Here is a 25,564-nt window from a genome sequence, read left to right on the forward strand (position 1 = left end):
ATCAAAATCACATTCAGAATTCAAAGATTCTGCACATGCTAGCTGAGAGTTGGACAGTAAAAAAATATTTTGGCCATTGCACTGAATAGTGCTTTATATACTGCACTGTATTTGAGGGAAGAATCTGCTCGTCATACTCCATTTTATTCTTCCTCAAAATAATAGCTTTCAGAAAGTTACACTTGCATTAGTGGAGTGCAGTGGATGCTGCCCAGCAACACTCTGCGAAGCCAGAGGAAATGCTTCTGTAAATTCACCTCCGGGGAGAAGGATAGTGACTGGCGACCTGCCACTGTTCTGACACTTAAGATACGATGGCTTGGCTTATCACGTTAAAGAGTGGTAGTTCATGTTTTACAGCAAATTTGTAGTTACTGCAGGCGAATGTAATCATGCAGCGCGTAAATACTGAGAGGCAACACTTGCGTTTCGGTTTCTAGGAAATGCAAATCTGTTTCCTGTTGCTTGAAATGTAGAAGCAAAATGTGATGACGGCATGCAGTAAGTGCATCTTAGACTGAATTACGATTTCCTTGAGGGTGCACATATTGAAGTACATATACCTTTGAGAACATGTTACTGGAAACGTGGAAACGAAACATGATGCATATGTGAACAAGACAGGATTTGCTGATCAGTGTCACAGCTTTCTGACTAATCATATTGTAGGACCACATCTGAACACACTGTAAATGCTGATAACTAGTAAGAACTTCCCAGAATTAGTCAGAAGTATTCGGAACATATGCGCTGACTCTGCAGCAAGGGAATTATGAATGAGGAGCTGCCACACTAGGTACTGATGTAGTGCCATCACAGCCATCAGCTTCGTTCATTGATTTTATTCAGACACATGTACAACATAAAATGTAAGTCTGACAGTTATCTACTAATCACCGTATATCTATCATCTACTGACTACTTGTAGTAACACATGCATGCTTGTCACCCAGTGTTGTTGAATCTACTAGCAGCTGGCCAAAGATCAGTGACTTATCTCCCAAAAAAAAAAAAAAAAAAAAAAAAAACACCTGATTGTGCCGAAATTCGAAGCATTAAGACACGTGGGGCTAAACTGGAAAAAATTAATTCAGACATTTATATTAATGTTAACAATCGTAAATCTTTCATATGCTGATTCTACTCCTTCCTAAAATATTTCTGCTTATGGAGATCATTCACAAAGCCTCATCCGATCATGGCTTTCCCATTTGTTTAACGTGCACAATTCACTTCTGCCCGGTTTACTTTTCGTCACTGACCTGATTTGCATTTCATATTGTTTTATTTTTTTATCCTGTCCCTTTCATTCACATTTATTTTGAGTGTTGGCTATACGCTCTTAGGATGTAAAGGCTGGCTACAGCACGCATACACAATCTCTGGAATCTAAGATATTGTTGTCGCGCTTCGCAGCGCTCAGATTAACTAGTGGCAGTTAGGCGGCCAGTGCAGGAGCCCGACTACTGTGGTGCGAACGTGTGTTGGGCGAGGGGTCGTCGTCCAGCTGCCGTACTGCTGTGTCCGCCAGCAGCGACACAGGAATTGGTAGTGAGTTTATATTTTTCATAATTTGCAGCGCGCTTATTAATTTAAGGAAAAGGGTTTGTGTATGTGTGTAGCAGCAGACGGTAATTTTGATAATGATAGGGGTGGAATTCATAAGGAAAGCCATTGTTAGGCGAATAGATTAAGTATTGATTTTTGTCATTGATTTCTTTTGTAATTGTCAGGGAATTGTTTCACTGTGCATTTAACTCAGAAGTATTTCAATGTGTCTCAAGAGTTTGATTAATTTGTAATATTGCTTTAATGCCACTGGAGGCAGATTTACAAACGAAGCGATTGTTCAAAGAGTTTCTAGCGTTTTGTTAATTGAATGAGAAAGAATAGCTTTCAGAATATAGTTTATTACTTGTTTGGATTATCATTTATCGAGTTTAGATTTGACCAAACCCTTTCTCTTGAACTATATGTAGTTGTAGTAAGCAGCAGCAGCCGCAGCAACAGCAGGAGTCGCCATACAGAACATGCATTGCACTCAGCAAGAATAATAGGTTTTATTATGTTTATGTTAAATAATAGAATGCAGCAGATCAAGCAGTGGCAGCAGAAAAACCAAGTAAGTTATTTGTTGCGCACAGGACCAATTAAAAAAAAATTAAGTTTAGGCGGTCTCTGTGATAGTAAAGTTAACAAGAGTATAAGCACGAGATTTTCAGTAGAAAACACGAAACACGAGATAAGAAGAAAGAGCTCGCGACTTTCACCTGTCGACATGCCTGCTAGAATAATTTTTCTTTTTTTTTTTTGGATGAGTCGTTGTTAGATATGCTTCGTCTTTCTACTGCCAACTGCAAGCTTACGCAACAGTAATCATTAGTGGAGGCACAGCAGTTTAATTGCTTGCGCACTGCTTCGCATTAACACAAAATTTTATTTCAGCAGTTTTGTCTCTGAATGTGTTGGTGCATTGTGTAATAGTTAATTGGACAGTGGAATTTTTAGGATAGCGGTGTATTTTAGTGACATGTTTTCGTTCATTTTGCGACAGTGAGGACGCGAGCACAAAAGAAAATGTAAAATAATGCAGATGCTACTGCAAACGCGAACGTAGATACGGTTGCGAACATGAATGTAGGAGCGGTTTCAAACGCAGTTTCCGAAAATTCGGAACATAGAGTAGAAAATTCTTTTGAGAATATTGAGATACGGGAATTTTCGAACAATACTGCGGAGAATCGGAATGTAGGCGATCATTTGCCAACAATGCGTGATGAACAACTTTGTGCTAACGCAACTTAGGACATGACAATACAGTGACGCAAACCGAACTCATTATGAGAAATTCCAGCGTTGCTTCCGCCTCAATAGTGCAGAGTAATTTTGTTTTCCCCACTTTCGGTGGAAATTCAGGTCTGGTTGCCACTCCGATAGAGCGGAGTAGTTTTGCCTTTCCCTCTGTTAGTGGAAATGCAGGAACTGCTTCTGCTTTAACAGAGAAGAGTAACGTTGTACTCCTTGCCCCCAATAATGATGTTTTACAATTATTACTGACTAAACTCACTGAATTTAATGACAGACAGGAGAGTAAACTCACTGAATTTAATAACAGACAGGAGAGTAAACTCACTGAATTTAAGAGTAAACTCAATGAATTTAATAACAGACAGGAGAGTAAACTCACTGAATTTAATGACAGACAGGAGAGTAAACTCACTGAATTTAACAAGAATAATGCAAAGAATTTTAAATCGCTTCAGAACGAAATTAACGAGAATCTCCCATGGTTTCGGGGTGAGGTGAATGACAATTTAAATAGTAAATTTGAAGAAATGACCAGTCAGTTGAAAAGTCAGCTACGTGAAGAATTCAAATCAGATATTAATAATCTTGTACCTCGACTTGATCACGAACAAAATGTTGATATTGTTGAAGTGAAACGACAGATTTCACAATAAGAACTGCAAGTAGAGGAATTAGCGAAAAAGTGGAGAGTCATTGCAATTACAGACCACCAATGAAGTTTCAAAGATAGAAACTCAATTAACGACAGTAGCTAAACAGGTAGATGAATTATCCATGAAAGTGACGGAACTGAGTAGCGGGTTAGAGACGGAGTCAGATGACACTCAGCCGGTACCGATCGCAGACAATGAAGAATTTCAGTCTCTGCAACGAATTAAACAAGGGCAGATGACAATTAATCAGAAAAATAAACATTACGTGAAAAATATACAAGAACAGCTTGCCAGCATCGAAGAAAAGGTCGATCGCAGCTATGACACTGGTAGATCCGATAATTACCAAATTGGTAACGACAATGAGCGCGTTAATTATGGAAATGGCGACCACTTTTCTCGTGGATATGACACGTTTGCGGGACGTAATGAAGGAAACGTGAGTCATGCAGTAAAATAAAACACATCCGCTAAGAAAAATGACGACTTTGACTATAAGCATTTTCTCACAGTTAGGAAATTTATAATTTTTCGGAATGGTAGTCACGAAATCCACCCTCGAGAGTGGTTACAACAATTTGACTATTCTTTACCACCAACATGGCCAATTGGCCACAAACTGGAATTCATTTGCAGTTATCTTGAAGGAGTGCATGCAACACGAATGCGCTCAATAGTACGTGAATGTCAGACATATGGTGATGTTTATCACGCATTCTTATCTGCTTACTGGTCGGAGACTACACAAGGTCGTGTAAAACATTACATCATTATGATGCAAAGTTATGAGCAGTCGAAATTTTCAACTCCAGTGCAATATTTTGAAAACATGATGCACATGAACAGATATTTAACGAATCCATACATTCAGTCGGAGTTAATTCGTATCTGTTTGACAAAACTGCCAATCAGATTACGCCACATAATTTTGGCAGGTAGTTGCAAAGATGACTTGGAGGCATTCCAAGCTCTTTTGCAAGAATTAGAATTTGACAACTGTGAAAACACACAAAGAGATAATAGTAATCAGGATTGGGAAAATAATAATCCGCGGCGCGACCGTAAACGCGTATGGAACTCGGACGAACCTCACGCGAACAGGGCGAAATAAGATAGGCGCGATATGCGGCATAAACCGTATAACACAGACCATAGACGCCAGAGAAATGATTTTTATGATCATAGGAACTCTCAGTACAGTAATAGGGATCATGGACCGCTAGAGCAAAGGCGTTATGGAAATGAAAATTATTTTAGAAGGAACGGTCGCGGTATAGACAACCGAAATTGCCGCGGACACGCAAATTACAATTCGGAACGCGGTGCTCATGCAGAATAAATAGTTTCGAGCCCACGTGATAATTATAGTCACAACAATTGAGATCCGAAAAAGTTATGAAGAGGGGACAAATCAAAATTGGCAGGATCACAGAAATTCCAATTTATGGCGTAGCGACAATGCAGAAATCAGACCAGCAAACCCAAGCAATAATTCGCGGCAATACGAGCCGGCACAACAATGACTAGCAACAAGGACTACAAACTTACCGTTTGAGCGGCGGAAAGCCGACACACAAATTATGTAAACTTTGTTGGACTGGAGGACATTAGAGACACATTATTACAAGAAAATGACAACAGCGAAATTTTATATGCTCATCAAATTATAAAAATCTCGGTAGGAAATATTCTACTTTCAGCTATACTTGATTCTGGCAACCTGTGAATGTAATTAGCGAGACAATGTTTAAGAAGTGTGAACAGGCATCTGTTTGTCGTTATTAAATACCAAATTAAAGGGAGTCATTCCAGGAAAGAGTATAGACGTACGCAATCAGACTTCTTTAGTTTTCAGGTGTCAAGGACACGAGTTTTCTGCAAATTTATTAGGAGTCCCTCTTTTATCAACAGAAATGATTTTGGGTGTGGAATTCCTACGTGAGTATAAAGATATGTTAAACTTTTGTAATGCTGAAGTCATGTTACGAGTAAATCAAATGCTAGTCACGCTAAAATTTCAAGGATGGCAAACAAAGGGGGATGAGGAAGTGAATTATCAGAGTTTTCTCTTTCCGCTTGAGGCACAACAGTCACTGAATTTGTCTAATAGTTGCGGAGATAATATCACTACGTTTTACAGAACAACCCATTAGTACAGAACAATTAATTAAAAGGAAAGTTTACCGAGACGGAGTAGATCCTAATGCAGGCACTGATGAGTTATTTGAAATATTACAAAGAAATTGTGAAGTTTTTCTCACAAGACAGGAACAATACATAACTGTCTTTATGAATTCAAGGTCAAAGAACATAATAAATTTTTTGTACCACCAAACGTCCTCTCATTGACATACAGAGACAAAGTCAAACAGGAAATACAATCCATGTTAGAGCAGGGAATCATCGAACCTGCTGTGAGTTCATTTAACAGCCCATTACATGTGGTTAAGAAAAGGGATAATTCCATTACAATGATTCTTGATTTCAGACAAATTAACACAGTAATCCAACCTGAAACCGATGAACCACAGACTCTAGATGAACTATTGCAAAGACACCATGAAGTGGTAAGTATAGCATTAACGATGATCAAGAAAGCTGCAGACAGAAGAAAGAAGCTGCACAATCCACGAGGCAACGTCAAGAATTTACAGGTAGGTCAAAAAGTATTGCTTAGATCACATCGACTATCGCATAAGGGAAAATATTTGAGAAGGAAGCTTTTCTTGGTGTATGAAGGACCCTTCCGTATACGACGCATTGCACACACAAACTCTGTGGAACTTGAGACAATACGAACACATAAATTGTGAGCTCATCATCACTTATCACACATTAAAATTTTCTAGGAATAAGGTCCTAGGGGGTTTATTGATCTTTAGTAAATATATGTTTTGCGAGCATAGGAAAGCCTTTGTTAGGTGAATAGATTAAGTATTGATTTTTGTCATTGATTACTTTTGTAATTGTCAGGGAATTGTTTCACTATGCATTTAACTGAGAAGTATTTCAGTCTGTCTCAAGTGTTTGATTAATTTGTAATATTGCTTTAATGCCACTGGAGGCAGATTTACATACGAAGCGATTGTTCAAAGAGTTTCTAGCGTTTTTTTAATTGAATGAGAAAAAATCGCTTTCAGAATATAGTTTATTACTTGTTTGGATTATCATTTATCGAGTTTAGATTTGACCAAACCCTTTCTCTTGAACTATATGTGGTTGTAGTAAGCAGCAGCAGCCGCAGCAACAGCAGGAGTCGCCATACAGAACATGCATTACACTCTGCATGAATAATAAGTTTTTTATGTTGTTGTTAAATAATGGAATGCAGCAGATCAAGCAGTGGCAGCAGAAAAACCAATTAAGTTATTTGTTGCGCACAGGACAAATTAAAAAAAAATTTAGGCGATCTCTGAAATAGTAATGTTAACAAGAGAATAATCACGAGATTTTCAGTAGAAAACACGAGATAAGAAGAAAGAGCTCGCGACTTTCAATTTGGCACACAATTCAGTTTCTTTGTTTTCTTTTTTTACTTGATTCTGATTCTGAGATGCATTCCTTCTGACAGATTCTAACCTATTGAGATCTTTACTTATTTATGAGTACAACTATGATGTCTTTCTTATATTCACCTTTTTGGTGTTTCTCAGGAATGTTTTTCCTTAAGTTTTGCACAACCTGCTAACAATTGCGTGTAGTACACGATCGGAACAGCTGTCAGAACTACAGTGGCTGTTCTCTAGCCAGGTCGAAGACAGGTAACGACCATCAACAAAACATAGTGGGCACCGTTGTCGACTTTGTGGCTAAGTAGCGCTTAATATAATTATAAATGACGGGTGAGCCAGGTCAAAAGCGTTTAAATCAATGCTGATAGCCTTGAATAGATTTATATGTCCTGAGTTTTTAAAAACTAGACTAGTACTGGCATAATAGCCAGGATGCTTTTAAAAATCCCAAATAATATCTTGCAGCATATATGAGTTTTCGTCACCATAGTCCTGGAGCTGAGTCAGGTTGTTTGCATAAATGTCTCACTAGTATTAAAGTTAAAACTGTCCAAGCACGGTGAGGTCACGAAATAATAAACGAACAATGTTGTCTGGTAGTGGCTAAAAAGTCGGAGACCGACTTTTAAAAAAACTGGAAACTCTCCAAGTTCACGGTTCTAAGGGGACGTTAAAGAAACTGTGAAACTCTGCCTTAACATACACATATATAAAAATAATTTTGCGCAGGAGTACACAAATAATTACCAAAAGTGATTGCAAAGAAATATACCATGATAAATGCGGAATCAAAGAATGATGGCTTGTTTCAAATGGTCAGTTATATCCGATTTGTATCCACTTAAGAACAATGTGAGCCATGTATGTAAATATCTTCCTTATTTACATGCAGTAAACTCAGCAAACATTTCATTAAGTACCGAATGGAAGAATGTGGTGTTATTAGAAAAAAATGTAAAATCTATTTGATAACGTGCGTAATATTCACTGCTATGAGCATGAGTGGATTGTTACAAGAGGTTCAGAACAACCGAAGGGAAAACGCTTCAAGCGATTTCTGAAATACCAGTCATGGGAACAGGTCACAAGGGTCAGCACACAAGGTACAGAGTGGGAGGGTTAGCCCAGCAGCAGGAGAGTCATTCACAGTTTGCATGATGACAGCTTATTTGTTCAAGTTTAACCAGTGAGTGCAACGACAAAACTAAGCAAATTTCTTCCTGTATGAAATAATCGAATGAAATGTTAATTGTAAAATATTTGTACTTAAGAAAAATAAGTCACAACACTCAGTAAAGTAGATGTTCGTAAGAATTTGAAACACTTTTAGATTTGAGAGAATATGTGCCTAGTGCTTAGTAAACTGTCTTTTCCAAACAATTTTAATAATATTTGCAATTTTAGAAACAGAGCGCCTAGCGCTTACCAAGCCCTGTTAATAACATTCCAGTTAAGAAACATACGCCACCACTCTCACTTAGTCTTTAACTAATAGTAATTCTGGCCACAGGATATTTAATGTCAAAACACACCACAGAACTCAACAAATTATCAATTAAACATCAACAGGTCACAGTTAAGTAACATTCGGACTCAAATGTTAACAAAGAGATGTGTTTCAGAAGGTAAGACAAATCCAATAAAGATATTACTGTTCTACAGCTACGGCCTCGAAATATGAGCAGTCCTACACGAGTTCTTCTAAATGGGTCAGGGAAGACAGGAGCATTGTCTCTGACAACCGTATAAGGAGGTCGAAATATGGGAAACATCACCGGCAAATGACAAATTGTTAACCAAGCGGCCACCCCACAACTGAGTACTAACCAGACTGATCTGGAGAAGGCATCGCCCATGATCAGGACTATACCAGTTGCCGTTTCGAGTACAGGGAAGAGGGCCGCCATAATCGGCGGAGATCTTATCCATGAGAAAGTGCTCTCTTGAAGATTGTAAAGATTCTTTACGGATATAGAAACTGGGTATAGCAATTTTCTATTCATGTCACTGCCGTACCAAACACCGTATGTCTTTATACAATGTAGGTCAAGTAAGGAATTCCCTGCCATTTTTAAAGGTACAACCACTTGCTAAATGCCCCACAACCACAGACTTATGAAAGTAATGGAAATTGGCAGAAATTAAATCGACTGGAACAGAAATTATCTCGCTTGCCCTAGTAACAGAATACTACCCTTTGCAGGTTATGTACTGATACTGATTTCCCGCTTCATAAATCTTAACTTGATCTTACACAGAGCAGTTTCTTGGTCTTTATTATGCTCCAAATTATTAGATAACTCAGAGACATCGGTTAACATCCCAGCAACCCAATCTGATTTCGCTACTTCATGTTCCTCACTATGGTGATTACACTCCTGCTCGACATTCGACTCAATGTGTCCCCCACGGTATTGTCGGTTACCCTAATATTTCTGACACGAAAGGAAAACGCAGAAATGCACACAGCCCACAAAGCATTTCGCCCCATTTTCCTGGGCTTGGCCAGGACCCAACTTAAGGCTTGGTAGTCACTTTCCAGACAAAATTCCCGGTGTTAGAGGTAGAACTTAAACTTCTTGAGCGCGAACATTATCACCAGGTTCTCGCACTCAAACAGAATCCTTCAGCTCTGCCGGCGAAAGAGACCTAGAAGTGTATGCCGTTCTTCTTGTTCTTCCTGCAAGAACACTGCAGCGATACCTGAATATGATCGTCAGTCTGCACGAATAACAAACGAGGGAAGTGAGCACTGGACGGTTAGTCGAGACCGTGGTAATGGCCTCCAATCAGGACTGCTGTGACTCTCCACACTTAAATTCTTCTTACGTAACTGCTTTAGAGGGGCCACTATCTGGGAAATATTTAGGACCAACGCCATCCCAATGAACCAGGCAAAACCCTTCTTGGTCATAGGAAAGAGCAATATCTATAAATCCTTGGTCCTCCCCTGATCTAGTCAGATCCCATTAGTGGTAACCAAATGACTAAATTAATCTTGGAAGGCTTTACAGTAAGACGACCAGCACAAAAGCAGCTCAGAATCTAATTCGGGTGTTGCAAATGTTGTTCGAAGGTAGCAGTATGAACTACCATGCCATGTAAGCAATGTTAGACAGATTTGAATTTTAGAGTTCCAACATATTATCCAGAAGTCTGGAGAGAACAGCACACTCAGCCGATAATCCAAATGGTACATAGCTAAATTCGAATAGATTCCAAGCCTATGCAAAATCCCATCACCTGTCGAGAATATTCAGTCAATGGCATCTGGTGTGAAGACTAATTAAGATTGAAAAAAGAAAAACAAACAAGTACTGGGACAACCTTCATATGGCCCCACTCTCCATTATTGCCAAATTTATTCAAGATGGGGGATCCAAGGTGGTAGCGATAGATACGGCAATTTCTCAATGACACCATGGTGGGAAGTCCCAATTTTGGCGGAAAAATAGGTCAATTGGGCTACCTCCACTAACCTAACCATACCCCACCCCCCAGTCCTCCACCAGAAAGTGGTGGGAAGTTCAAATTTCAGCAGGACATACCACGGCCACCTCCACTAACCTATGAAAATGGTGTGAAAGAAGTTGATTTGAGTAGTAAAACAAGATGGTCGTCACCCCATTGAAGACATCCAAGATGGCGGCCATGACGTCAGCTGATGATGTGAGTGCCGTTATCCAAGATGGCGGCCATGACATCAGCTGATGACATGAGTACTCTTATCAAAGATGAGGGCTTATGTAGGGAAAGTGCGACATCCCCTGATGGGAAGTTGAATTTTGGTGGGGAATTATATCCTGTGCTTCTACAGGTCCCCCTTTCCGACTTTTTGCATGACGGTGCGACATCCTCTTCCAAAATGGGCAGGAATTTCGAATTTAGGAGGGAATTTTGCTCTAAGCTGATAGGAGTTAATATGGCGTTGCTACCACTAGAGACTGCTCATGGTGCCATTCAATTCGAATATAATTTGTTTTAATTTCCTGAGATTTGTGTAAATTTATGGTCGACCTACAGCATTAGTGTTGTGTTACCACCACAAGAGGCTAAGTTATATGTTGTCAGTACGGAGCAAACATGATGAATGTGGTTGCCAGACTGTGGGGGTTTTAATAGCTGTATTACGTGCACTCATTCAGCTGACGAGTGCACCTATAGCCTCCTACATAAAGAATGTAAGGGAGAATTAATGCTTGAACATATGAAGCCGAAGAGTACGGTCCTGGGCGTCGCAATAGGTCACGTGATAGTGCAGTTCAGTCCATATGAGCACAGTATCATGATGACATCATGTATTTTTCTCAGCTGGGCATGTGCCCCAGCCTCCTCATCCTATGCCCCCCCCCCCCCCTTGCCCCAGCGGTCTGCAGGAGGAAATTGGCGGGAAAGGGAATCAGCCTGTTATGGGCTACTGGAGAGGGGAATTTGTGTACTTTATTTACTTTTTGAACAATTTATTTATGGACAGATTTTACATAGTTTATTTATTACGCTGATACAAAACACTCACCCTGACAAGCTTGGGATCACATTATACAGTTTACAGACCTGGAAACTACTCGTAAATTTTGCAGTACACTAATGTGCAGAGACGTAAACAACTCTTAAATTACCGAAATTACCCAGTACACAGCATACAGAAGTGCAAACTATAAGTAGATCACTGAAATAATGCATGCAAACACGTTCACAATGCTTAAACACCCAATAATAATGCAGTGCACAAACACTGATTGCATGTAAAGAAAACCCAGCTTTTTATTTGGGAAACTGACAAAAATAACCATATTAATTACTTAATTAATCACAAAGATCGGTCCTAATTACACAACTATATGCCTAGCGCTGCACAAGAACGGCTAAAAATCGCAAAAACTAGCGTTGCTGGAAAAAATATCTCGCAATACCAGTCTAAAACAGCGACAGAAACACTCTAACTCTACCCTGGACCTATAAGTTATGGGGAAAAAGGCTGGGGTGTAAGGTGCAATCTTTATTCTTTTTGGTGGGAAATACGTTCAACTGACTAGAGCTGGAGATTGGACAGAGAGGAGGTTAAAAGAAGTGTATTACCTGCAAGCAGACAGCATCTATCGCTGTTTTACAACAGAGTTCACTAGAGACACCCACTAAAAAATCGCCCTGCAGTCCAAGTAACTGAAGTCAATAAACACTATCACAGCTATTGGAAAAAAAAGAGTCACAGTTTACACTTCGAAATTGCCATTAAGAAACCAGCACTTGTAATGAACGGGTCATAAAGCAGCTCATGTACTGCAGAAAATCGTCGTCCTAAAAGACTGCAGTTGAACTTGTGTTCTCCTGAATGTACAATCAAAAACTGCAGAAAATCCACCTGCAGGGTGGAAAGACTGAGGGAGCTACTACACCAGCAGCCTTTCGACATGTGCTGGCTGCTGCCCGCCTAAATACGACTGCCCTTCATCAACCCAAAAGCAGGTATGGTTATCTATGAGATAAAACTACAGCTTTCCCAAATGCAGCTTGGTCGTCTAAGGTATAGTGGCACAGCCGCCCCTAATGGCTAAGAGGCGCCACTGTCACAGAAATGACAGGTCCCCAACGCCTCTCGTTCTGGGCTGGAAAATACTTTTGTTTAATGTCACGTAGGACACTCCAGCAGGGGTCGGGGCAGAACCCAGCCCTCATACGGAACTAGCCCGCTGTTCCGCGCTCGTTTATTTAACATCAACTCCACTCCTATAATGAAGCAACAGTTACAAAAAAACATTCGTAACGATAATAAATATCCTCTTTCCAAGAAAATAGACAAACCCCATTTTCATTTAGTTGTATGAGCAAATCGGTATAGTTTTTTACGTTCGACTGCACTTACATCTCATTATTTTGTGACGTCCAGCGAAGTATACTACCACCGATGAGAAATGATCAGCAGAGGGAAACTTATCCCATCGGCGAAGACCTTTACTTGGAAACTCGAAAAAAGAAAATAGGGGTAACTGGTATTTCCACTCACGAATACAGATGACGGTGAAGAAACAGATTTCAAATCTCCCCTATAATTTACAAAGGCTAATAAGCTGTTTCTCGTGATTACAGAACCTGCAAACATGTCTTCCACCTGCTAGTTGCACGCACAACAATCGACGTTCTCTCAACTAAATAAAGATGCTAAATGCGAAGAAGCAGTTAACCGAACAATTTACATGGGAGGGAAAAATGTCCCAGTGCAAACACACGTCCATATTAAATCTTCTCAAATTTCCAGTTGATTACGATCTCTGTCCAGCACATACTAAGTATCAGTTAGCCATTCGGCCGTCTAGAGGACTACACGCTTAACTCAACTACATTCCTGCATTGCAATAGGTCTCTAAATTCAGACGGCTCCTGCCTGTTAGCGGGAAACATTAATCATTCCCGCCACAGACCACTGCCGCGACAAGCAGGCATAGGCAGAACCATCCTACTAAATCCTTAACATATATATTTAATTGCTATACTTACAATTAAATGTTAGAATAGCGATTTCAGTTGAACAAAATTCGACAATGAGCAAAGTATCGGAAATACACCCTGCAGATGGCTGTGGCTCTGGAAATAGAAATATCTGTACCATTCCTATGACTTCACATACTCCTCGCTTTGCTAACACAGTATTCCACGTCAAATCCGTACGTTCCTTACGACTGGACATAGTCATTTCCTTTGAATACGTCAGAACACAAACACATACTTTATAAACCTGAAGCTCAAGGCAAACCTGTTACACATCCCCTACTACTAAGTGTAATACTTCATCAATAACTGGTTGCCAGCGATACAATATAATACTGACCGATAATCATCGATGGGTGGACATGTCTCATAAGTTTTCTTGCGAGTGGTACCACTGTGTCCTAGAAAGAGAGGCATAATCGTCTTACAAACAGTGAGATGTTAAATAACACCGTCATATTACCATCACAAGCGGTCTTGAATCTACAGGTGCATACAAGTATCCATGTTACAAGCCGTATGCGCTTTATAAATAGAGGTATGTCTTTTTTTCCTCACAAATACCGTGACACTGAATGTAGTCAGTGATCGCCAGAGTGTATAGTATCAGACCAACAGTGCGGTTACACGTCGCCGACAGAGCGAACTCGTATTAAAATTACCGAATTTGGAAATTAATTCAGCTAAGGATTGTGGCACGAAACCGGTATTTGTAACTCCCTTACGCTGACACTGCTAGATATTTCTCTAGTATTTGTAACGAATTCTGTCTCGATGCTATGTCAGACGTTCCGTGATATATCGACTGGGTTATAGGCGGTGGTAAATAGTAATAGGTGATGTGCTGGTGAGTTCGTAAGAAATATACACTAGCGTTTCATATCTCTAGGGCTACGATTTCAGTAAAAATGCTGTCTGGGACTTGGAATCAAGTCTTTCCATTCAAGCACATACCTGCGTAGGATCCTATGGATAAGTCCTTTACTGATTACAGCCACTAGTGAATTTCTGGCACTCTCATATCTCGAAACGAGTCACCTTTCTCGAACGTATCTGCTACAGTAAAATTACAATCTCGTTTTAAGTAGTCCCTATGCATCCTGCAACTGCCCCCTCAGACTCTGCGCTAACATCCCTGCAGCTTTGCGCATGTGACTGTTCGAGTCTAAGTCGGAACCGAGTAGAAAATTAGAAAACTATAAATAACACCTTCTGCAACCTGTGTAGAAACAGACTAAGCTGCGTTACTGGGAAAGGACTGTGTTTTGACAATTCTATGGAAATGGGAAGTGGGAGAAGGACGAGGATTTTTGCTACTGCACAGTGGTGTGTCCCCAAATTACATACAACTACTACAGATCCGCTTCCCTTATGGCCCATTCACATCTATTACCCCTACATGCTATCTTCGTTGTTCTGTACCATCAAACAGAGAAAAATTACAAACTATAAAAGGTCCACTAACTTCATCCGATAGAAAACTCGAAGATTTTTACTTCATCTCTCTCCTCCCATATAATGAAAACAAATACTGCATGCCTGCTAGCATCGAGCACATGTGACGACCCTATTAAATATTTATCAACTACACAGACCAGTTTAAAATTTCATCACCAGTGCTGTAAAATGATGATCGTATCCTGCGGACTATACTGTAAGTCGGAAGAGAAGCTTCCTATGACTCTGTATCGTTGTTCTAAACTGACATTAACATGTTCTAATCCATGATCTCTCGCAGAAAACTAGACGTTGCATGGTGTAAATCGTGTTGTTACTGTTGCTGCCATGGCACACCACACACACTGTATGATTTTTAATAAAAGTCAGTCACAACATAACAAAACTGGAGGAGTTTTGCGGCGTTTTGGAGAGTTTCCAAACTACTGTCAAAAGGTGGTTGACAGTCGCTACATTTAAACTCATCTGTCAGAGTGACGGAATAGCTAATGGCTCTGCGTTCCGTTTCGACTGATTCCTCATATTGCAGTCATGTACGCAATCACTGTTTCGGTGCTAGACATCCCCAGAAGGTGTTGCCGCTCCAGAAAACAAGCGTTGTCAATCATTATGTGGTAACCAATAGCGTGCCAATGGACAGATGGAATGGAAAAGACACCATCGATGTACTGAAGTAACAGGAATCACAGTTGATAGTGCGAAAATTTTATCAGTTTCATAGTAATTTCAACACCGACCAATGATGCAACAGCATGTTTCCAAATTTCAGTAACATCGCTAAACCACTCCTTCTCCACCTTGCGAGTGTCATTGCGTATGTAGATACATGAATATGCAGTACGTCCATTCATTGTTGGATCTCGAACACATAAATCATCAAAGTATACCAGACAGTGCTCTACATATTTCTAACACCTCGAGCATGGTGATTATTTTACGATCTATCTCTATGCAGATGGGAGTCACAGAGCATAATCGCAGCCTTAGGACAAAATTAGAGGCTGAAAGATCCCCTCACACTGCCATTGACCAACCTGCCCTGCACCACCATTACCGATTTAACCTGCAACCGACCAGAAGTAGACCGCTACACTCCGCTTCTTGTGAATAAAAGGAGCTTGACGTGACCTTCCCATCCAAGTGCACAAGATCTTGCCGGAAGCAACCATTTCCGGGAGGTTATCACGTCTTATCAGTTTATGGTAACGGATTTGAAGGTGTTGTGATGTAATAGCAGATGGTTAAGAAGAACAGGATGCAGGTGATTTTTAAGCTTGGTGGAGTTCAAGAAGAATGGAGTTCAAAGCGTTTTACGAAAATCAACTACACTACCAATTTTAAAGTATTGTTCTAGTGCCTGGAATCATTACCAGGAGGGTATTCGTAAGAGAGAAAATAAACACATGCACTCCTAAGGCTAGGCCATTCTGCATTTTAAAAAAAGGCTATAATGTTAGATCGCTTGTGGTTCTGACCTATGAATCATGTGGAATGCAGAGATGTTAATAATCCAATGTAAGAAATATATTTCCAGTGCATGACACACATCCTTCCTGTAGTTTTCACTACGAGAAACTACGGTAACAAACTGTAAAACGAAAAAAGTACTTCCTTAAAACATTGTTTCTGTGTGATACATGCACAATATATCTATCCAGAGATGCATAGCGTTCACTGCTCACATCCGATCACGGTTCAGAGATTGTACTATGCTCACAGCAGTCCTATATAAAATGATCGTTTGTAATGAATAATACATCTTACGAGGAAACAGATAAGCGTTTAGCAGCAGTGTCCGACTTGTGAAATTGCAAGACATGGCGCTACTAACTCTATGAACAGCACATCTGTCAAGCTGATGTATACATGACGACTGCACTATCTCACAAACACCAATCGCTGACTTAGAATCATCTTAGTTATAAAGCTGAAATTTCAAGTTTACACCAAAGGTGCGCAGGGGGATGGTGTAAATCGCATAATTTCTCATTCATTTAGAGGAATATGTCGTAACAAGATGGTCACGTTTTATCACACATGAGATGGAAGTCCTCCGATGACCGAGAGGTTTGCCATTAACCATCGCAAGTGGACACTGCTCTAAATCACATACAAAACACGTTGTTGTATGCGAGTCGAACACAAGCTATGTCATGTGACTGATACATCCTGACAGAAAATCGGAAGAAATGGTCAAATGACCTGCAACAACATCTCCCTCTCTAGAATACATCATCAGTATGCCTTTAAATCGTTATTCGTTACAGCTCCATTTAAACTGATTACCCCCATCCTTTCTCTGTTACCTTTTAACGCAGAGGCTTATAAGCTTAGAGGCAGATGGTTCTCTGTCTTCCCGAAAAGCGTCAAATGCAGTAGTTAACTACCGTGTATCACTGTTGCCTCAATAGACATACAATAGAATGCTGCCTCAATGGAAAAAAAATGACAGTTTCCCTGGTTCCCTTCGCTTCCATGTCGACGTTTTCCCGGATTCCCCTTGTTGTCGCATACTTGTTTCCATGTACAACTTGTTCTTCGCCAACCTGAAGACACGGAAGTATTTAGTCAATTTCTCCGCATCTCAGTATAGATTCCCTCAATTTATACGTATTCTCATGTCATTTTTCGCAATTCTATCGATTTTATGTCAGTTCCACCCTTACGATCATGACATAACTCCTCGTTCCATGTTCTAAAATGCTCTGCAAATGTGGAATATGTCGAGTGGATGCAACCAGATGCAATCGGGTACAGTGGTATACTATGCCTTCCGATCAGAAAAATACCGTATTTGTGCTAAGTGTTGGCGGCTGTCCTACATTTTCAAGTTCTCCATCGGATGAAGTTACTGGAGCTTTTATAGTTCGTAATTTTTCTCTGTTGGATCATGATGATAGCATGTTCGGGTGTTAGACATGAATGGGCCCTGAAGGACACAGATCTGCTTCGGACTGCAGTATCTGTATGTAGCTTGCGGAAACACCACAATGCAGTAGTAAAATTCTCGTGCTTCTCGCAATTCCCGTACTGTCTTTTATATTATCTCGTGTTGCAGGAGGAGGCTTCGATTGGCGCTGACCTTACATGTAGTACATTTTTGGCGGAGCTATGATAACTTTTTATCATTTCCATCGATTCGACAAAACACGGTCCTGTCACACTAACTGAGGTCATTCTTTTTCTACACAGGTTGCAGAAGGTGGTGGATATAGCTCTCTCCAACTTCTGCTCAGTTTCGACTTTAATTGGAACAATCACAAGCGCAAAGCTGCAGAAATGGTAGCAGTTGCCAAGGAAACTCGTTTCGAGATAGGAGAGCGCCAGAAATATTATTCGCTAGTGGCTGTAATCTTAAAGGACTTCTCCATCGGATACAACACAGGTATGTGGTTGAATGGAAAGGCTAGGTTCAAAATCACAGACAACGTATCCACTGGAAAGGGTAGCACTAGAAACCTGGAAAGCTAGTGTCAAAGGGTAGAGTATGTCAAGTCATAAGAATTGTACTGATATTTCTATCTCCAAAGTCACAGATGGCAGCAGGGTGTATTTCTGATACTTCACTTATTGTTGAATGTCACCAAATTGAGACTGTGATCTTAATATTTAATTGTAAGAACAGCGATAAAATGTATATGGGACCAGTTTCCTAGGATGATTCTGTCTATGTGTGCTTGGCGTACGGTGCTGGTGACCTGTGGCAGGAATGATTCACGTTTCTGGCTAACGGTACGAGCTGCCCAAATGGAGAGGCCTGTTGGGAAGAAGGAATGCAACTGACTTAACTGTGTTGTCCTCTAGATGGCTGTATAGCGAACTAATACTTAATATATGTTGGACAGCTTTCATGATCACGTGGAAATTTGAGAATATTCAATATGGACGTGTGTTTGTGCTGGACCATTTTTTCCTCCCATGTAAATTGTCCAATTTACTGCATCTGCACATTTCGCGACTTTATTTAGTTGAGATAACTTCGATTGTGATGTGCACATCTAGCAGGTGGAAGACAGGTGGAAGACACATTTACTGATTCTATAGATGTGAGGTATACCGTAGCTGACTTTGTAAATTATAAGAATTATTTGCAGTCTGTTACACCACCGACTTCAATATTTGTGACTGGAAATATCAGTTTCCTCTATTTTTTTTTTTTCGAGTTCTCACGTAAAAGTGTTTGCATACGGGATAAGTTTCTTGTTACTGAGTGGTTTACAGCACACTACACGTCCCTGAAGTTCTGGGTTTCTAGAGAAATAATTTCCAGTCTATATGTTCGGAATTACACTGTTGGTGGATACTACTGCTAGGCAAGCAATATTGCTGTGTGCTTGATATCGAGAAGTATCGCGTAAATGGTGTGATATTGCTTCAAACCATGTGGAATTACAAATGTTCTTATAATCCCAGGGTCTGGAGGTGGTGTAGAAAGCATGCAAACATGCACGTTGGGGCCTGAAACAGTAACGCCTTTGTCCCGAAGGGAAACGAGCCCATCCTTGTACAACAGTTGGGAGAGTGACTTTGGTCTGCTGAGGGTGCTCTGGTCACGCGTCACGAGTGTGTGACTTGTAACCACCTGACCTCATGGTAAATATCTAGTGCTGCGAGGAGTATATACTGTGATGTCGGTCTTCGCGGTATATCTACGAGTGTATGTCTGTCAATAGCTATATGAATGATGCAGATGGGACGATTTTGTATGTCGCAGGATACGAATTATATGTTTACTACATCAACACGGTACTTGTTGATATATGTCCTGCTGAAATTTGAACATCCCACCACTTTCTTGTGGAGGACTGGGGGGTGGGGTATGGTTAGGTTAGTGGAGGTAGCCCAATTGACCTATTTTCCCGCCAAAATTGGGACTTCCCACCATGGTGTCATTGAGAAATTGCCGTATCTATCGCTACCACCTTGGATCCCCCATCTTGAATAAATTTGGCAATAATGGAGAGTGGGGCCATATGAAGGTTGTCCCAGTACTTGTTTTTTTTTCTTTTTTCAATCTTAATTAGTCTTCACACCAGATGCCATTGACTGAATATTCTCGACGGGTGATGGCATTTTGCATAGGCTTGGAATCTATTCGAATTTAGCTATGTACCATTTGGATTATCAGCTGAGGGTGCTGTTCTCTCCAGACTTCTGGATAATATGTTGGAACTCTAAAATTCAAATCTGTCTAACATTACTTATATGGCATGGTAGTTCATACTGCAGTAGATATCAGTAAACATGTGCGCAGCTTCAGGCATCTCACATGTCCTGTTAGGATCACTGGGAACAATGCACCCTGTGCTATTTTGGGAAGCATTGAAACAGATTTCTATAGCGCGACCTGTGACGTCAGTATAGCACTGAGAACCTTCAGCTGTGTCCGTGATATAACACTGAGAACCTTTAGCTGTGTCAGTGAGGGTGACTCGCTCGGCAGTTAGTTCTTTGCTGGACCACAGGTGGAGAGGCATCACACCAGCAATAGTCAACACCTGTGTGTCCAGAGGGTGATGTGGCTCTTAATTTCATATACATGTGATGTCTCCTTCCTGTCTCCAGCAGCCCAGCACAGGCTTAGTCCTTATCCCGCCATTGTTCCCTGCAGACCGCCATCTTGGATTACATCACAGAAGGGATGACAGTGCCCTCTGGTGGCAGTACTGTGTACTACATCAGTTGGACTCTGGACCTCATGGTGGGCACACTGGATGCAGCTACTGCTACTAATTGTTTAAATAAATAATGCATACAAAAGAAAGACATATGTCCATCCTATCTAGCAGCCAAGTTTAGGCTGAGTCCTTTACCTGCCAATTCCAAGGAAGAGGTGGCGGTCAGACGACTTAGGTTAGTGGAAGTGGAAGTGACATTTTTCCGTCCATTTTCTTATGTTAGTGGAGGTAGCCACAGTGTATTGTATTGTCCTGCTGGAATTTGAACTTCCCGTCATTTTTTGGTGGTGTGGAGGGGGGAGGGGAGGGGTTTAGGTTAGTGAAGGTAGCCCAGTTGACCTGCTTTCCTGCCAACATTTAAACTTCTGGCCATGACGTCTTTGTGAAATTGCTGTATCTACCACCCCCATCTTGGAGCCGCCATGTTGGATAAATTTGGCAACAACGGAGACTGCTGCCATACAAAGGTTGTCCCACTTCTCCAACAAACCAGGTGAAGGCTGGTGGAAGTTGGGTAGTGGCACAAATTCAAGAACAGCATTCTTATTTATTAGTCTCGAGTGGTAGATACCCTGATCTCTGACCCTTTGTAATTAAAGACTTGGGAGAGGCCTAGGGACTAATAGGGGGCCTAATAACCCCATCACGGAGCATCTGCTACACCAGCTATCGAACGATTTTCGTTTTGGGTGGTGACAACCTATCCAGTTCGTCAGTTAATACAACTGGCAAATTGACCGAAGGTGCAGCAGAACCCGAGCTTCAGAATCACCAACATGGGCTGCCTTAAATTTACAGTCATGCACAGCAACGGCGTTAGTTCCTGTGACCTAAATACATTGGCACAATTCGAACTTCTTTTTGGGGTAAAATATAAAAGAAAACGTCCTGTCCAGGTATTTCAAGATCAACGCAGTATGCTGAAACCAATCGCAGCCCAAAAGAACTAATGCAAAGCAGCTTCACAATAGCGAATTGAATGGGTCAAGAATACTCTTCGACAGAAATATTCGCCTTATTGTGTCCAATCAGAGGCATCACCTTCCAACTGGCATCACGACATCCTTCCAGGGTCGTTTGTAGGCTAATAAACTTACAAATGCAGTGACTGCAGACATACCAATCATAACCAACCAATGAGACACACGCGCGTTGATAATTCACTGCTGCACAAACAAGGGATAAAAATGAATTGACGGAAGCCCTAATACGATTACAGCGTTTAACAAGATATTTAAATTTCAACGCGTCGCACGCTTCTGGCGTCTGCTGGCCAGAGGCACGTTACGCGGCACAGGACACCGATTCACCGAATGTCCAGGATAACCTCAACGAAAACACCGCTTGTCTTCATCAACCCGGTATCCCAAGAACTCCTTGCTCCCTCGTGAACGGGCGGTTGTTTTATCAAACCGCTCATACCTGCCCACTTAGTATCGGCAAAACGAATACACTGTATCTTACGCTCTAATCTATTTCTGCAACCGTCACCAGCTTATTACAGAACATCAATGCCATCAACTTTCGGGTATAATCCCTTCCAGATCATTTTCAGTCGCCGTCTACTCGGTCACATCAAGCTCTAAAGCCATAATGGCGACATACCCCTTCTGCAAAGTTTCGCTAGTCAGTTCTGGCATTATTTCTTTAGCATAGTACCATCTTTACGAAATTAGTCAGTTCATTTTTGATACGAGGAGACATTTTATTCCTAACAGTGCTCTTCCTCAAATCCTGGAGTGTACCTCTGCAAGATTAGAACTTAATCGCCCATTGGACAGGGGATATAATAACTGATGAAAAAGTCGTTATTACTGTGCCTAGGTCTTCAACCTGCTTCTTGAAATGAACCAAAAGTTGAAGTTAGTCTATTGCAACTCTTCAGTCTGTAACACACTCAACCCAAGGACTAAGCAGAGTATCTGGTTTGGTAATTTAACAAAGGGCTCTTATGCTACTTGCTCCCTTTGCCGAATCCTAACAAGGGAACTATAACGACTTGTTTCACCAGCTGTGTTATGTTGTTCAAGTCCAATGCCTTCGGTCGAGCGGTACTAGGTGCTTCAGTCCGGAACCGCGCTGCTGCTACGGTCGCAGGTTCGAATCCTGCCTCGGGCATGGATGTGTGTGATGTCCTTAGGTTAGTTACGTTTAAGTAGTTCTAAGTCTAGGGCACTGATGACCTCAGATGTTAAATCCCATAGTGCTTAGAGCCATCTTTTTGTAGTTACTTAACAATAATGCAATAGTAAAACTGAGTGACGCTGAGCTAGTACCAACCAGAAAATGACCGCCCTCTGAAACTACCATTGAAATGGCAGTAAAAGGGGCAGGTCACAACAAGGGGCAGCACATAAGACTGAAACGTCAGCAAACCGACACGTCACTCCGTCGGTTCGGTCCCTGAGAGAGCGGCGCCAGACCCATGGCCGACTAGGGCAGCGGAAACCTGCCCTGAGCTCTCGGTCGTTACCTGGGGAGATGACACTGGCATACGGATGGACTGAACTACAACATACTAAAATTATAAATCAACAACTTGGTCAACATAAGATAAGCAACAACAATTATGGAACACATAAATCCTACTTAAGGGAAGTGAGAGTGACGCTCCTATACGTATATCAAAACATTGCCTATACACATAAGCAGTGGCTTTTAATTTAAACTACAAGAGACTGGGAACTCAATCACCACTCACGCAGTTAAAATTGTTCCTGAGACATCAATAATGAGTGCCAAACCCAAGGTAGAATAATAGGTTTATAAGGACACAGGGAACTGTAGTCACGACTTTATACCATTTAACTACCACATATTGTACTGCATCGGAATATAGGTTATCTTAAGTGGTGGCTTATTACGTCTTGACATATCGTAGAATTCTTGTACATACGCTCCACTGGAGCTTCAAATCAGAGCTTATGTTGTCCTTCGCATGTAAACGTGCACGTATTAGACGAAATATCTCACCAGATTCAGAGGCAGGAATTAGTCACATGGGTTTCCGAGGAGTAGTTCTGGATGGAAATCAGCTTTTGAAGGCTGTCGGTCCTCCCAGCAGGGATATCGGCGTCCAAACACCACACACGCCAATACAAAGGCAGCAAGTCCACTGACCTAGGCACCAGGCTCTGTTCTCAGCTCCACACACAGGACTCGCCACATCCACTCCAAGTTCCTAACTGCCTCTGCTTTTCATAGCGCGGCGCCCCTTGTGTATCACGCGGCTTCACTCGTTACTGCTGTACCACTCGAGTCCTCTCTTGGACTATTCTCATACCACCAGCCAACGAATTCTGCAGGCAAGGATCGTGAACCTGCCCTCTAGTGTTATATCAAGCAGTCAGAAGTATCATGCCAGCAGACGAGAAATTGTTCTTAATATTTGACTCATATAGCAAAAAACTTATGTTATTATGTGTGATACATATTGACATGGAGTTCTTGCAGCAACCATGTGTTAGTAGCGACATTAATGTGCGGGAACCATATAGTATTGCAGTCTATGTGCACTATAGTAAGTGATGAATCTTCAGAGTTTGAACTGGAGTGAGGTGCAGGCTGCACGGAATCGTTCAGCAAATGGCTGTGTCAGATTGCAGTGTGCATTAAAAGTTCCTTGCTGCAAAAGAAACAGAAGAAAATTAGTGTGGAAGAGGAAGGTGCGTTTTGAAATGCAGATCTTTGTCATATATGCAAGGTATTATTAAAGCGTATCGATGTGAAACACAGAGATAGCACCCATTTTGTAACCATTTAATTCTTTGAGTACGAGATGTGAGAAAAATAAAACCTGACCATGTCTTTGTGATTTTGGTGAACGTGGACAAATATAGAACATTCACTAAATTTACCCTTGTTGTGTAGCGATGTAGAGTTTACATTAGGGATTATTTGAAGTTTCTGGAATGTTCTGTTTAAAAATGTGTCTCATATTTAAAGCCTGAAGACTTTAATGTAGCAACAGAATAGTCGCTTGACAGTGAGAAGTTTAATTTGATCAATAACAAATATGTGTTTCCTGATAAGCTTTTTACCAACGATTCTGTTTTGCTGCGCAAAGAATTGCTATGGATTGAAGCATTTTAAAGCTCTGACTGTTGAAACAATAATCAAACAACTGGATTACCAAAGAGTGTGCATGTAGTGGAGTTTATCTGAATGCAATACCAATCGATGTCTAGCTTTTGGCTTGTATGTCTGAAAATAATTCTGCACACTCTGTCTTCAAACATATGAAATGCATATTATGAAACTCATCTGACTTGGCATGAAATCATGAAATGTATTGCTGAAAACTACTGGTCTCGAACTGAACCTTATTACATGCATTACAATGTGATTAGTGTGCTGTCAGGGATGGTGTTGTCCACTGCTCACAAAGACATGCTGTTGTAAACAGCAGCTTCGTCGCTGATTATTATGAAAATAAGTATGACTCTCGTACATCTCTTTGTTAATAGTCAGTACAGGTGGGCCATATTGCAATAAATACAACCCTTAAATTTTCCATGGGTGCCTCTGGGTGGCTTGTATGTAATGAACATCCAGTTGATTCATAAGGAACATTTTAGAAGCAAATCCAAACTATCCAGAAAACTGACATGTAATTTGCCTCCATTATGTTCAGAGTGAATTGTACCATCATAATATTATCATCAAGAAATTAAGTCCTTTTCCACATTATACAATAAGAAAATTTGTGTGATTAACCACAGAATTGACGCATTTTAAGCAAAATTCACTGAATTTGTCAAACTTTATGGCTGAATATGTATATCAGTATTAATTCTGTGGTGACAAACACATAAACACATGCAGCGATTGCAAAAAATATCTTCAAACTCTTGAATAGTAGTGTGTTTGGCAAAACTATGCATAATGTGCGGAAACACAATTATAGGAAGCCAGAAGCAAATTGGGAAGACAGAAACAGTGCTAGTGCTCTAACTGCAAAATCGAAATT

This window comes from Schistocerca nitens, chromosome 8, assembly GCF_023898315.1.
Source record: "Schistocerca nitens isolate TAMUIC-IGC-003100 chromosome 8, iqSchNite1.1, whole genome shotgun sequence".
NCBI lineage: Eukaryota > Metazoa > Arthropoda > Insecta > Orthoptera > Acrididae > Schistocerca > Schistocerca nitens.